Consider the following 13699-nt stretch of genomic DNA (forward strand, 5'->3'; position numbering starts at 1 on the left):
CATTCAAGACAGACACAAAGCACATCAGTAACATCTCCCCGTTGTCGATAGGGTCGACACATTCCAAGATGGCGTAGCAGTCGGCCGTGTGTTTTGTCTTGTCCCATGTAAATATAATTTTATATATTGTTTTCTTTTTGTATATATTTCGTATATATTTTAATCTCACTTTCCATCTACGGATTGAATTAAATTTCCTGCAACCCGCCTCACCCAATGTGGTATGGATCTGCTATTTTTATACTTTAGAACCGGAACTCCCACCAGAAGCTAGCCAGCTAACTAGCTAACTAGCTAGTAGCTGCTAGTCAGTTAGCCGCTGCTAGCGGTCTTCACCGTTAACTCAGACACCAGCCAGCTTCAGCTCGGTCAATGCCTGCCAGTCTGCACAGCGCGATATCAACCCAGAGCATATCAGACTGCTTTTTCTCTACCAGCTTCAGCTAGCTGCAATCCGAGTGGCTACTCCTGGCAAATGTCTCTGTCCCGAAGCAAGCACCAGTTAGCCTTCCGCTAGCCTCGAACTAGGCCCATCTCCCAGCTTGCCGAAGTGGTCTACCAGCTAATTCTTGGGCTATAATACCTCTTTTGCCAATTGGCCTGGACCCATTACTGCCGACACGGAGCCCCGCCGATCTATCACGACTGGTCTTCCGACGTAATCGTCCGACATCGCCGAAGGCCCATCTGCTAGCCCCTGCCCGCTAGCTGTCTGAATCGCCGTGTCTCCAGCTCGCCTAGCGTAGTAGCAACTACTGAATCGGCTCCCTGACTCACCTATTGCTGCTCATTGGACCCTATGATCACTCGGCTACACATGCCTCTCCCTAATGTCAATATGCCTTGTCTATTGCTGTTTAGGTTAGTTATTATTGTTTTATTTCACAGTAGAGCCCCCAGCCCTGCCCAACATGCCTTAGATAGCCCTTTTGTCCCACCCCCCACACATGCGGAGACCTCACCTGGGTTAACTGGTGCCTCTAGAGACAAAACCTCTCTCATTGTCACTCAATGCCTTGGTTTCCCTCCACTGTTCTCACATCCTACCATATCCATGTCTGTACATTATGCCTTGAATCTATTCTTCCACGCCCAGAAATCTGCTCCTTTTACTCTCTGTTCTGGACGCACTAGACGACCAGTTCGTATAGCCTTTAGCCATACACTTATCCTACTCCTCCTCTGGTGATGTAGAGGTTAACCCAGGCCCTGCAGCCCCCTGCACCACTCGCATTCCCTAGGCGCTCTCATTTGTTGACTTCTGTAACTGTAAAAGCCTTGGTTTCATGCATGTTGACATCAGAAGCCTCCTCCCTAAGTTTGTTTTATTCACTGCTTTAGCACACTCCGCCAACCCTGATCTCCTAGCCGTGTCTGAATCCTGGTTTAGGAAGTGCACCAAAAATCATGACATTTCCATCCCCAACTACAACATTTTCTGACAAGATAGAACTTCCAAAGGGGGCGGAGTTGCAATCTACTGCAGAGATATCCTGCAGAGTTATGTCATACTATCCACGTCTGTGCCCAAACAATTAGAGCTTTTCTTTTAAAAATCCACCTTTCCAGAATTAAATCAAAGTTTATTTGTCATGTGCGCCGAATACAACAGGTGCAGACCTTACAGTGAAATGCTTACTTACAGGCTCTAACCAATAGTGCGAAAAAAATGTGTGTGTGTGTGTGTGTAGGTAAGTAAAGAAATAAAACAAAAGTAAAAAGACATTTGAAAATAAGAGTAGCAAGGCTATATACAGACACCGGTTAGTCAGGCTTATTGAGGTAGTATGTACATGTAGGTATGGTTAAAGTGACAGAAACAAGTCTCTCACCGTTGCCGCTTGTTATAGATCCCCCTCAGCCCCCAGCTGAGCCCTGAACACCACATGTGAATTGATTGCCCCTGATCTATCTTCAGAGTTCGTACTGTTAGGTGACCTAAACTGGGATATGCTTAACACCCCGGCCATCCTACAATCTAAGCTAGATGCACTCAATCTCACACAAATTATCAAGGAACCTACCAGGTACAACCCTAAATCCGTAACCATGGGCACCTTCTGAGATATCATCCTGACCGACTTGACCTCTAAATACACCTCAGCCGTCTTCAACCAGGATCTCAGCGCTCACTGTCTCATAGCCCTTGGTTCACCCCAGACTTGAATGCCCTTGACCAGCACAAAAACATCCTGTGACGTTCTGCATTAGCATCGAATAGCCAGCGATATGCAACTTTTCAGGGAAGTCAGGAACCAATATACACAGTCAGTTAGGAAAGTTAAGGCTAGCTTTTTCAAACAGAAATTTGCATCCTGTAGCACTAATTCCAAAACGTTTTGGGACACTGAAGTCCATGGAGAATAAGAGCACCTCCTCCCAGCTGCCCACTGCACTGAGGCTAGGAAACACTTTCACCACCGATAAATCTACGATAATCGATCATTTCAATAAGCATTTTTCTACGGCTGGCCATGCTTTCCACCTGCCTACCCCTACCCCGGCCAACAGCTCTGCACCCCCTGCAGCAACTTGCCCAAGCCCCCCCCCCCCATTTCTCCTTCACCCAAATCCAGATAGCTGATGTTCTGCAAGAGCTGCAAAATCTGGATCCCTACAAATCAGCTGGGCTAGACAATCTGGACCCTCTCTTTCTAAAATTATCCCCTGAAATTGTTGCAACCCCTATTACTAACCTGTTCAACCTCTCTTTCGTATTGTCTGAGATCCCCAAAGATTGGAAATCTGCCCGGTCATCCCCCTCTTTAAAGGGGAAGACACTCTAGACCCAAACTGTTATAGACCTATTCCCATCCTGCCCTGCCTTTCAAAAATCTTTGAAAGCCAAGTTAACAAACAGATCACCGAACATTTCGAATCCCACCGTACCTTCTCCACTATGCAATCTGGTTTCCGAGCTGGTCATGGGTGCCCCTCAGCCATGCTCAAGGTCCTAAACAATATCATAACCGCCATCGATAAAATATAAAAAGTACTGTGCAGCCGTCTTCATCAACCTGGCCAAGGCTTTCAACTCTGTCAATCACCGCATTCTTATCGGCAGACTCAATAGCCTTGGTTTCTCAAATGACTGCCTAGCCTGGTTCACCAACTACTTCTCAGAAAGAGATCAGTGTGTCAAATCGGAAGGCCTGTTGTCCGGACCTTTGGCAGTCTCTATGGGGGTGCCACAGGGTTCAATTCTCGGGCCGACACTTTTCTCTGTATATACAGTTGAAGTCGGAAGTTTACATACACCTTAGCCAAGTACATTTAAACTCAGTTTTTTCACAATTCCTGACATTTAATCCCAGTAAAAATTCCCTGTTTTAGGTTAGTTAGAATCACCACTTTTATTTTAAGAATGTGAAATGTCAGAATAATAATAAGAGAGAACTATTTATTTCAGGTTTATTTCTTTCAACACATTCCCAGTGGGTCAGAAGTTTACATACACTCAATTAGTATTTGGTAGCGTTGCCTTTAAATTGTTTAACTTGGGTCAAACGTTTTGGGTAGCCTTCCACAACCTTCCCACAATAAGTTGGGTGGATTTTGGCCCATTCCTTCCTGACAGAGCTGGTGTAATTGAGTCAGGTTTGTAGGCCTCCTTGCTCGCACACACATTTTCTATGGGATTGAGGTCAGGGCTTTGTGATGGCCACTCCAATACCTTGACTTTGTTGTCTTTAAGCCATTTTACCACAAATTTGGAAGTATGCTTGGGGTCATTGTCCATTTGGAAGACCCATTTGCGACCAAGCATTAACTTCCTGACTGATGTCTTGAGATGTTGCTTCAATAGATCCACATAATTTTCTTTCCTCATGATGCCATCTATTTTGTGAAGTGCACCAGTCCCTCCTGCAGCAAAGCACCCCCACAACATGATGCTGCCACCCCCATGTTTCATGGTTGGGACGGTGTTCTTTGACTTGCAAGCCTCTCCCTTTTTCCTCCAAACATAACGATGGCCAAACAGTTCTATTTTTGTTTCATCAGACCAGAGGACATTTCTTCAAAAAGTACGATCTTTCTCCCCATGTGCAGTTGCAAACTGTAGTCTGGCTTTTTTTATGCCGGTTTTGGAGCAGTGCCTTCTTCCTTGCTGAGCGACCTTTCAGGTTATGTCGATATAGGACTTGTTTAACTGTGGATATAGATACATTTGTACCTGTTTCCTCCAGCATCTTCACAAGGTCCTTTGCTGTTGTTCTGGGATTGAATAGCACTTTTCGCACCAAAGTATGTTCATCTCTAGGAGACAGAACGCGTCTCCTTCCTGAGCGGTATGGCGGCTGCGTGGTCCCATGGTGTTTATACTTGCGTACTATTGTTTATACAGGTGAAGTGGTACCTTCAGGCATTTGGAAATTTCTCCCAACGATGAACCAGACTTGTGGAGGTCTACAATTTATTTTCTGGGGTCTTGACTGATTTATTTTGATTTTCCCATGATGTCAAGCAAAGAGGCACTGAGTTTGAAGGTAGGCCTTTGAAATACATCCACAGGTACACCTCCAATTGACTCAAATGATGTCAATTAGCCTATCAGAAGCTTCTAAAGCCATGACATAATTTTCTGGAATTTTCCAAGCTGTTTAAAGGCACAGTCAACTTAGTGTATGTAAACTTCTGACCCACTGGAATTGTGATACAGTGAATTAAAAGTGAAATAATCTGTCTGTAAACAATTGTTGGAAAAATTACTTGTCATGCACAAAGTAGATGTCCTAACCGACTTGCCAAAACTATAGTTTGGGAACAAGAAATGTGTGAAGTGGTTGAAAAACGAGTTTTAATGACTCCAACATAAGTGTATGTAAACTTCCGACTTTAACTGTATCAATGATGTCGCTCTTGCTGCTGGGGATTCTCTGATCCACCTCTACGCAGACGACACCATTTTGTATACATCTGGCCCTTCTTTGGACACTGTTTTAACAAACTCCAAACGAGCTTCATTGCCATACAACACTCCTTCCATGGCCTCCAACAGCTTTTAAATGCTAGTAAAACTAAATGCATGCTCTTCAACCGATTGCTGCCCGCACCTGCCCGCCTGACTAGAATCACTACTCTGGACGGTTCTGACATAGGTATTTGTAGTTGTCCACATATTCTAGGTGTCTGGTTAGACTATAAACTCTCCTTCCAGACTCACATTAAGTATCTCCAATCCAAAACTAAATCTAGAATCGGCTTCCTATTTCGCAACAAAGCCTCCTTCACTCATGCTGCCAAACATATGCTCGTAAAACTGACTATCCTACCGATCCTTGACATCGGCGATGTAATTTACAAAATAGCCTCCAACACTCTACTCAGCAAATTGGATGTAGTCTATCACAATGCCATCCGTTTTGTCACCAAAGCACCTTATACCACCCACCACTGCGACCTGTATGCTCTCGTTGGCTGGCCCTCTCTACATATTCGTCGCCAAACCCACTGGCTCCAGGCCATCTATAAGTCTTTGCTAGGTAAAGCCCCGCCTTATCTCAGCTCACTGGTCACCATAGCAGCACCCACTCATAGCACATGCTCCAGCAGGTATATTTCACTGGTCACCCCCAAAGCCAACACCCCCTTTGGCCGCCTTTCCTTCCAGTTCTCTGCTGCCAATGACTGGAACGAATTGCAAAAATCACTGAAGCTGGAGACATATCTCCCTCTCTAACTTTAAGCATCAGTTGTCAGAGCACTGTACCTGTACACAGCCCATCTGTCAATAGCACACCCAAAAACCCCACCCCCATATTGTTATTTTGATTTTTTTGCACCCCAGTATCTCTACTTGCACATCATCATATCTATCACTCCAGTGTTAATGCTAAATTGGCCTATTTATTGCCTTACCTCCCTAATCTTACTACATTTGCACAAATTGTACATAGACCTTTTCTATTGTGTTACTGACTGTACCTTTGTTTATCCCATGTCTAACTCTGTGTTGTTGTTTTTGTAGCATTGCTTTGCTTTATCTTGGCCAGGTCGCAGTTGTAAATGAGAACTTGGATACATAAAGGTGAAAAAAGGCATTTTATTTAGAAGTTCACATATTTTTTTACATTTTGACTATCATTAATGTCATGATATTTTGAGTAAAGTAAAAAAATTATGAAATATTTTGGGTAGATGTTCCAAAAATATAAATATGTTGGTCCCATGTTTCATGACCTGATATAAAAGATCCCAGAATTTTTCCACACGCATGAAAGATTATTTCTCTCAAATTTGGTACACAAATTTGATAACATCCCTGTCAGTGAACATTTCTCCTTTGCCAAGATAATCCATTCACCTGACAGGTGTTGCATATCAAGAAGCTGATCAAACAGCATGATCATTACACAGGTGCACCTTGTGCTGGGGACAATAAAAGGCCACTAAAATGTTCCGTTTTGTCACACAACACCATGCCACAGATGTCTCAGAGGGAGTGTGCAATTGGCATGCTGACTGCAGGAATATCCACAGGAGCTGTTACCAGAGAATGTAATGTTAATTCCTCTACCATAAGCCACCTCCAACGTTGTTTTAGAGAATTTGGCAGTACCTCCGACCGGTCTCACAACCGCAGACCACGTATAACAACGCCAGCCCAGGACTTCCACATCGTCTGAGACAAGCCACCCAGACTTATTTGACCAATTAGGAGAGTGATGTGGTGCTGCAGCAGCTGACCTGGCCTCCACAATCAACCGACCTCAACCCAATTGAGATGGTTTGGGATGAGTTGGACCGCAGAGTGAAGGAAATGTATCCAACATGTGCTTAGCATATGTGGGAACTCCTTCAAGACTGGTTGTCCTGGTAACAGATACCAGAGGGCAGATCTATTTTATTTGTTCAAACTAAACTACAGCACTTACTTTGATGAGTCAAATCTGATCCTTTCTTCTCTTCTACTCCTCTCACAGTTCCACTCAGCCCCGTTGTTTTCCTGCAGTCCACCAGCAGCACAGACAACCTCTTCATACCCAGCAGTAAGGCACTACCGGGAGAGGCATGACATGGGGACTCCGGGAGGGAGGGAGGGCTAGCGCTGTCCTGGTAAAGAGGGGACACAGACACATATCATTATGGATGCTGATGTCACTGTTGACATAAAGTGCTTTACAGAAACCCAGCCCAGACCCTGATAGAGCAAGCTGTATGCTAGACCAGACCAAGCTGTACCATCTGGTGTTCTGATCTGCAGAGACTCTTCTCTGCCTCGTCAGCATCAGGATGTTGTTGAGGCTCCCCAGAGGATTCACGATAGTCATGTCTCTCTCCTGTGTGAATGAGAACATCAAAGGGATAAACTTTTGACCATCTCAATCATAGGGTCTAACAAGAGGCATGAATATGTCTAAAAAGTGCCTAAAATGGCCACTTTCATCATGATTTTATTAAATATTGTTTGTGATGCAAACGAATTGGGAGACTTTTGCATTCCTTTTAAGTATAAATTATGCACCAATATTGAATTTTAAAAGCCTGTTATATTAGATGAGGTGCACTTTAACGTAGACCACATGGAGAATTTAATAAATCTAATTTAAAAGTCTCAAAAATATATGTACCAATGGCAGATTGAAACTTTAACAATTTATACAGCACTGAACAACATATTCAAGTGTAGAACTTCAGTAGAATGCCCTTTAAAACCACACGTGTTTTTAAGACAGTACTCACTGGTGTTAATCTGATCTTCTGTCTCCTCCTTTTTCACTCCCAAAACGACTTCCTCCTTCACCTTTATTGTGATAGCATCCTCTTCGTCTCTAAAAGGTTCTTCCTCTTTTTCCCCTATAACATCCTCCTCTTTCATTCTGAAAGCTTCTATCCCCTCTCTCACTCCTAAAGGTTCTTTATATATTTTCACAGCAACATCCTCTTCTTCCTCCTTTTTAATTCTGAAAGCTTCTTCCTCCTCCACTGTGACAGCCTCTACCCCCTCTTCCTCTTTCACTACAATAGGTTCTTTCTCATCTTTAACTGTAATACCCTCATCCTCTTCTTTCAGTGTGATATGCTCCTCGTCCTCATTTTTCATTATGAAAGTTCCTTCCTCTTCTTTCACTGTAACACCCTCTTCTTCTTCTTCTTTCACGACAATGTTCAGCACCAGAGCTTTTTTCTCCGTCCAGTAGACCTCTTCTTTAGCAAGGGGCGAGTAGTTTAGTGAGCTCATGGTCCGGGATGTTAGCTAGTTAGCTAGCTAGTTAGTTAACATTAGCGACTAGCCTAGGACTAGGCTCAGTATCAATCTTTAACAAGTTTGCAAATTGAACAACCACATTAGCTTAAAGTTAACCAGTAGATACGTCAACAGAATTGTGTTTAAAACACTGAGATTAGCTAATGTACATAAACATGGTCTAAAGCGTCAATGTTTCGCATTTAAGTGAGCTAGCAAGCTACTGAGGTGGTTGAAAGAGTAGCCGTGTTGTTGTTCCTGAAGAAGCGTCCCGTCCAGTAAATTATACGTCACGCAAGAAGCGTCACATGAAAGACGCACATCGCCATCTGATGACTGGAGTGGGTAACGCAGTTTGGAAACAATAGTTACTACACTTTTTGTATTGGAAAGAACGTCATAATAATTTAACAGTAAGCTGATATATTTTCTCTTCCATCTTACAAATAATACTTTCCTGTACAGAGAAGTAGAAGCTCAATATGAACATGTATATTGATTGAATTTATTTGACAATTTGTAAAATACATAAGGGCGCTCCAGCTGGTGACGCCTTTACATACAATTGAAGAAAATCATGAAGGATAGCACAATGCTTAACAGATATATACATGGAGGTCCTTCTGAAGAGGGACAGGGGAAGGGGGAATACAACAAGGTTAGGCAGTGATTGTAATGACAACATACAATGACAGACACAATTGTTGTTTGTTTCACAACATCCAATAATTAATACAATTTCCTTTCCTAATAAACAACTATGGTACATCTTCCTTGTCTCACATACCCTTAATATATAAACAATCAATCCCTAATATACACAAGACAATCACAATATAATAAACAACAGGCACCAAAAAGGCAGACCATATGCTATACCGGGCATTTCCCTCTCCCTGGCACCTACTTTAATCTTACCACTCACTTTTGAGACATGCTACAATTTAGCCATTTTTTCAGGGAGAACTTAAAACTACCTATGGCAGTTACCAATACCAAATTCTTTGGAAGATTATTCAGAACGGCAGCTGAGTATAAAAAATGTCTTTCCCCATACCACTTTAAATCTAAAAGGAACAACGCCAGTCTCACTCCTTCTAGTTGAATAGCTATGGTTATCCCATAACTTCTACACCTGCATTGCTTGCTGTTTGGGGTTTTAGGCTGGGTTTCTGTACAGCACTTTGTGACATCAGCTGATGTAAGGGCTTTAAAAATACATTTGATTAAATTTGATTGATTACTAAGTCAAAGTAGTTACATAAGTATCTGGGAACCATACTGTGGACAATCTGATGAACAAGACAATTTTTTCTGAGTGACTCTCTCCTCCACTTTAAGCCATCTAAGGTGTTCAAAGTGGGAATAGTCAAGATGCGTAAGTGCTGGAAGTTTAAGAATAATCCTAATTTGTTCTGAGATGTCTGCAATTTCTTTTTTATTATCTTGGGGGCACTATTGTCCCAGGAAGAGCATGCATAGTCAAAGTGGCACAGAACAAGAGCCCCTGCCAATGAACACATGGCATTCTTATCCAGATATTTGCAGGTTCTAGCCAGGAACTTAATTTTATGGTTCATGTTGGAAATAACATTTTGAGCTAATGCTCTCCCCTGTCAGATGGTTATCTGGCACACATCCAAGATACTTAACATAGTATTTTGCTGCGACTGCTATGTCACCTACTACCACATTAAAATCAGGGGATTTCTTCAGTTTCACTTTGGACCCGAACAAGATGGACTCTGTTTTTTCAAGGTGAAGAGACAGCTTATTGTCATATAGCCATTTACTGACATTCAGAAGTTCAGCACTGAGGGCTTTCTCAACCACATTTTTGTCTAAGGGAAACCAACAGTGCAGAATCATCTGCATATAGTAAAGGTCACATGTACAGCCAGATTTCAGATCATTTATATACAATAGAAATAAAAGTGGACCCAGCACACTCCCTTGGGGAACCCCCGCAGTTCCAGATTTTGGGTTTAGACAGGGTCCCATCCACATTCCACCATCTGTTTTCTTCCTTGCAGGTAAGAGCTGACCCATTTTACTGCTAAGTTGTTGAAACCCATGTCTCTTAGTTTGATTAACAGAATCTCATGATCCACTGTATCGGACGCCTTATGGAGATCTAACATAACCGTACCACAAAATGTTCCTCCGTCTACGTCTTTCCTTATGTGGTCAGTCAGATATAGTAGGGAGGTGTCAGTGGAATGGGATTTCCTGAAGCCAGATTGGAGCTCATATAATAGGTAATGTAAGGAAATATAACTGTCAATCTGCTTGAACATAATCTTTTCCATGACCTTCCATAAAGAACACAGGATTGAGAGTTAGGCCGATAGTTTCCATGATCAAACGTATTCTCTATTTATAAAAAGGAATGACCCGTGCAAGTTTTAGTTCACTGGGAAAACGCCCTAGTTCAATAGACAGATTCACAATGTGAGTTACACAGGGGGTGATCATTACCGCAGCATCCTTTAGAAATTTGTCAGGAATGTTGTCAAGGCCAGTTGCTTTGGAACGGTCAAGTTCTTTCAGCCTCTCTAGCACAGTTGACTCAGACACCTTTTCAAATGAAAAATCATCTAATTGAATACCCTGCTGTGAGTAAAACTGCTGGACATGACTCTCCCCATAGCAACCTGATTGACAAGGTAACTTGCTAACTAATGTATTAGCTATAGTTGTAAAATGATGGCGCCGACAGAGATGGCAGCATTGTAACTAGTTCTTAAGCAACTCTGCGGTATTTTGTTTGTTTATGTACTATTTTTTACGTTATTAGCTCAGGAATTGTTTTGTTTAATTACATACAGCCGTGAAGAACTATTGGATATTAGAGCGGCGGTAACTCCCCAGAACTTCCAGCATTACGACTTCCGTAGAGCGGATCCTTTGTTTGCTCTCCCCAGCGCAATTGAACTTATTCCAGAGGCTGACCCCAAAACAACGCCAGCGGAGGAGAGGTACTCCAGGTGGTCTTCTGATCCGATTTAGGAAGCGTGCACACCACCCACCGCTCCCGAGTATTTTACTCACTAATGTCCAATCTCTGGATAATAAAATTGATGAGCTCAAGGTGAGAGTTGCTTTTTAGAGAGACACCAGGGATTGTAACATACTCTGCTTCACGGAAAATATGGCTCTCTCGACATATACTGTCTGACTCTGTAAAGCCAGTTGGGTTCTCAGTACATCGCGCAGACAGGAACAAACATCTCTCCGAGAAGCAGAAGTGTGAAGGTATATGTTTTATGATTAACGACGTATGGTTTAACTGTGATAATAAACAGAAACTCAAGTCCTTCTGTTCACTCGACCTAGAATATCTCACAATCAAATGCAGACCGTACTATCTCCCGAGATAATTTTCATCAATAATAGCCACAGCGGTCAATAACCCCCCCAAGCTGATACCACGACGGCCCTCAAAGAACTGGACTTCAGCAAACTAGAAACAACATATTCTGAGGCTGCATTTATTGTAGCTGGGGATTTAAACAAAGCAAATTTGAGGAAAAGGCACCCGAAATTCTATCAACATATTGATGTATTCGCGCTGCTAAAACCCTCGAACATTGCTATACTACCTTCCAGAATGCATATAAGGCCCTCCCCCGCCCTCCATTCGGCAAATCGGACCAAGATTCCATCTTGCTCCTCCCATCCTATAGGCAGAAACTCAAACAGGAAGCACCCGTGGTGAGGACTATTCAACGCTGGTCTGACCAATCGGAATCCACGCTTCAGGATTGTTTTGATCACGCGGACTGGGATATGTTCAGAGTAGCTTCAGATAATAATATAGACACGTATACCGATACAGTGAATGAGTTTATCAGGAAGTGCATAGGAGATGTACCCACTGTGACTATTGAAACAGTGGATCGATGGGAGCATTCGCGCAAAACTGAAAGAGCGAACCACCACACTTAACCAGGTCAAGAAGACTGGGAATATGGAAGAATACAAACAGTGTAGTTATTCCATCCGCAAAGCAATCAAGCAGACTAAACGTTGGTATAGGAACAAAGTTGAGTCCCAGTTCAACGGCTCAGACACGAGACATATGTGGCAGGGTCTACAGACAATCATGGATTATAAAAGGAAAACCAGCCACGTCGCCGAGACCGACGTCTTGCTTCCGGACAGGCTGAACACCTTCTTCGCTCGCTTTGAGGATAATACAGTGCCACCGACGCGGCCCGCTACCAAGGACTGTGGATTCTTCTTCTCCGTGGCCGATGTGAGTAAGACATTTAACGGTGTTAACCCTCGCAAGGCTGCTGGCCCAGATGGTATCTCTAGCCGCATCCTCAGAGCATGTGCAGACCAGCTGGCTGGTGTGTTCACAGATATATTCAATCTCTCCCTATATGAGTCTGTTGTCCCCACATGCTTCAAGATGGTCACCATTGTCCCTGTACCTAAGAAAGCAAAGGTAATTTAACTAAATGACTATCGCCCCGTTGCACTCACCTCTGTCATCATGAAGTGCTTTGAGAGACTAGTCAAGGATCATATCACCTCCACCTTACCTGCCACCCACTTCAATTTGCTTACAGCCCCAATAGATCCACAGACGATGCAATCGCCACCACACTGCACACCGCCCTGTCCCATCTGGACAAGAGGCATACCTATACCTTTACTATAGCTCACCATTCAACACCATAGTACACTCCAAGCTCATCATCAAGCTTGAAGCCCTGGGTCTGAACCCTGCCCTGTGCCACTGGGTCCTGGACTTCCTGACGGGTCACCCCAGGTGAAGGTAGGAAACAACACCTCCTCTTCTCTGATCCTCAACACTGTGGCCCCACAAGGGTGCGTGCTCAGCCCCCTCCTGTACTGCCTGTTCACCCATGACTGCATGGCCAAGCACGCCTCCAACTCAATCATCAAGTTTGCAGACGACACAACAGTAGTAGGCTTGATTACCAACAACAATGAGACAGCCTACAGAGAGGAGGTGAGGGCTCTGGGAGTGTGGTGCCAGGAAAATAACCTCTCACTCAAAGTCAACAAAACTAAGGAGATGATCGTGGACTTCAGGAAACAGCAGAAGGTGCACCCCCCTATCCACATCGATAGGACCACAGGAGAGAAGGTGGAAATCTTAAAGTTCCTCGGCGTACACATCACTGACAAACTGAAATGGTCCACCCACACAGACGGTGTGGTGAAGAAGGCACAACAGTGCCACTTCAACATCAGGAGGCTACAGAAATGTGGCTTAACACCTAAAACCATCCCAAACTTTTACAGATGCACAATTGAGAGCATCCTGTCGGTCTGGCACGGCAACTGCACCGCCCACAACTGCAAAGCTCTCCGGAGGGTGGTGCGGTTTGCACCACGCATTACCGGGGGCAAACTTCCCGCCCTCCTACAGCACCCGATGCCATAGGAAGGCCAAAAAGAACAAAAAGGACATCCACCACCCAAGCCACTGCATGGTCACCCCGCTATCATCCAGAAGGTGAGGTCAGTACAGGT

General features: G+C 43.7%; 1 pseudogene; it reads right to left on the reverse strand.

Moving 5' to 3' along the window:
* Positions 1-8457, reverse strand: part of LOC106603759 (zinc finger protein 850-like) — a 75161-nt pseudogene extending 66704 nt beyond the window's left edge.
* Positions 8458-13699: the final 5242 nt, after the last annotated feature.

This window comes from Salmo salar, chromosome ssa02 (genome assembly GCF_905237065.1).
Source record: "Salmo salar chromosome ssa02, Ssal_v3.1, whole genome shotgun sequence".
NCBI lineage: Eukaryota > Metazoa > Chordata > Actinopteri > Salmoniformes > Salmonidae > Salmo > Salmo salar.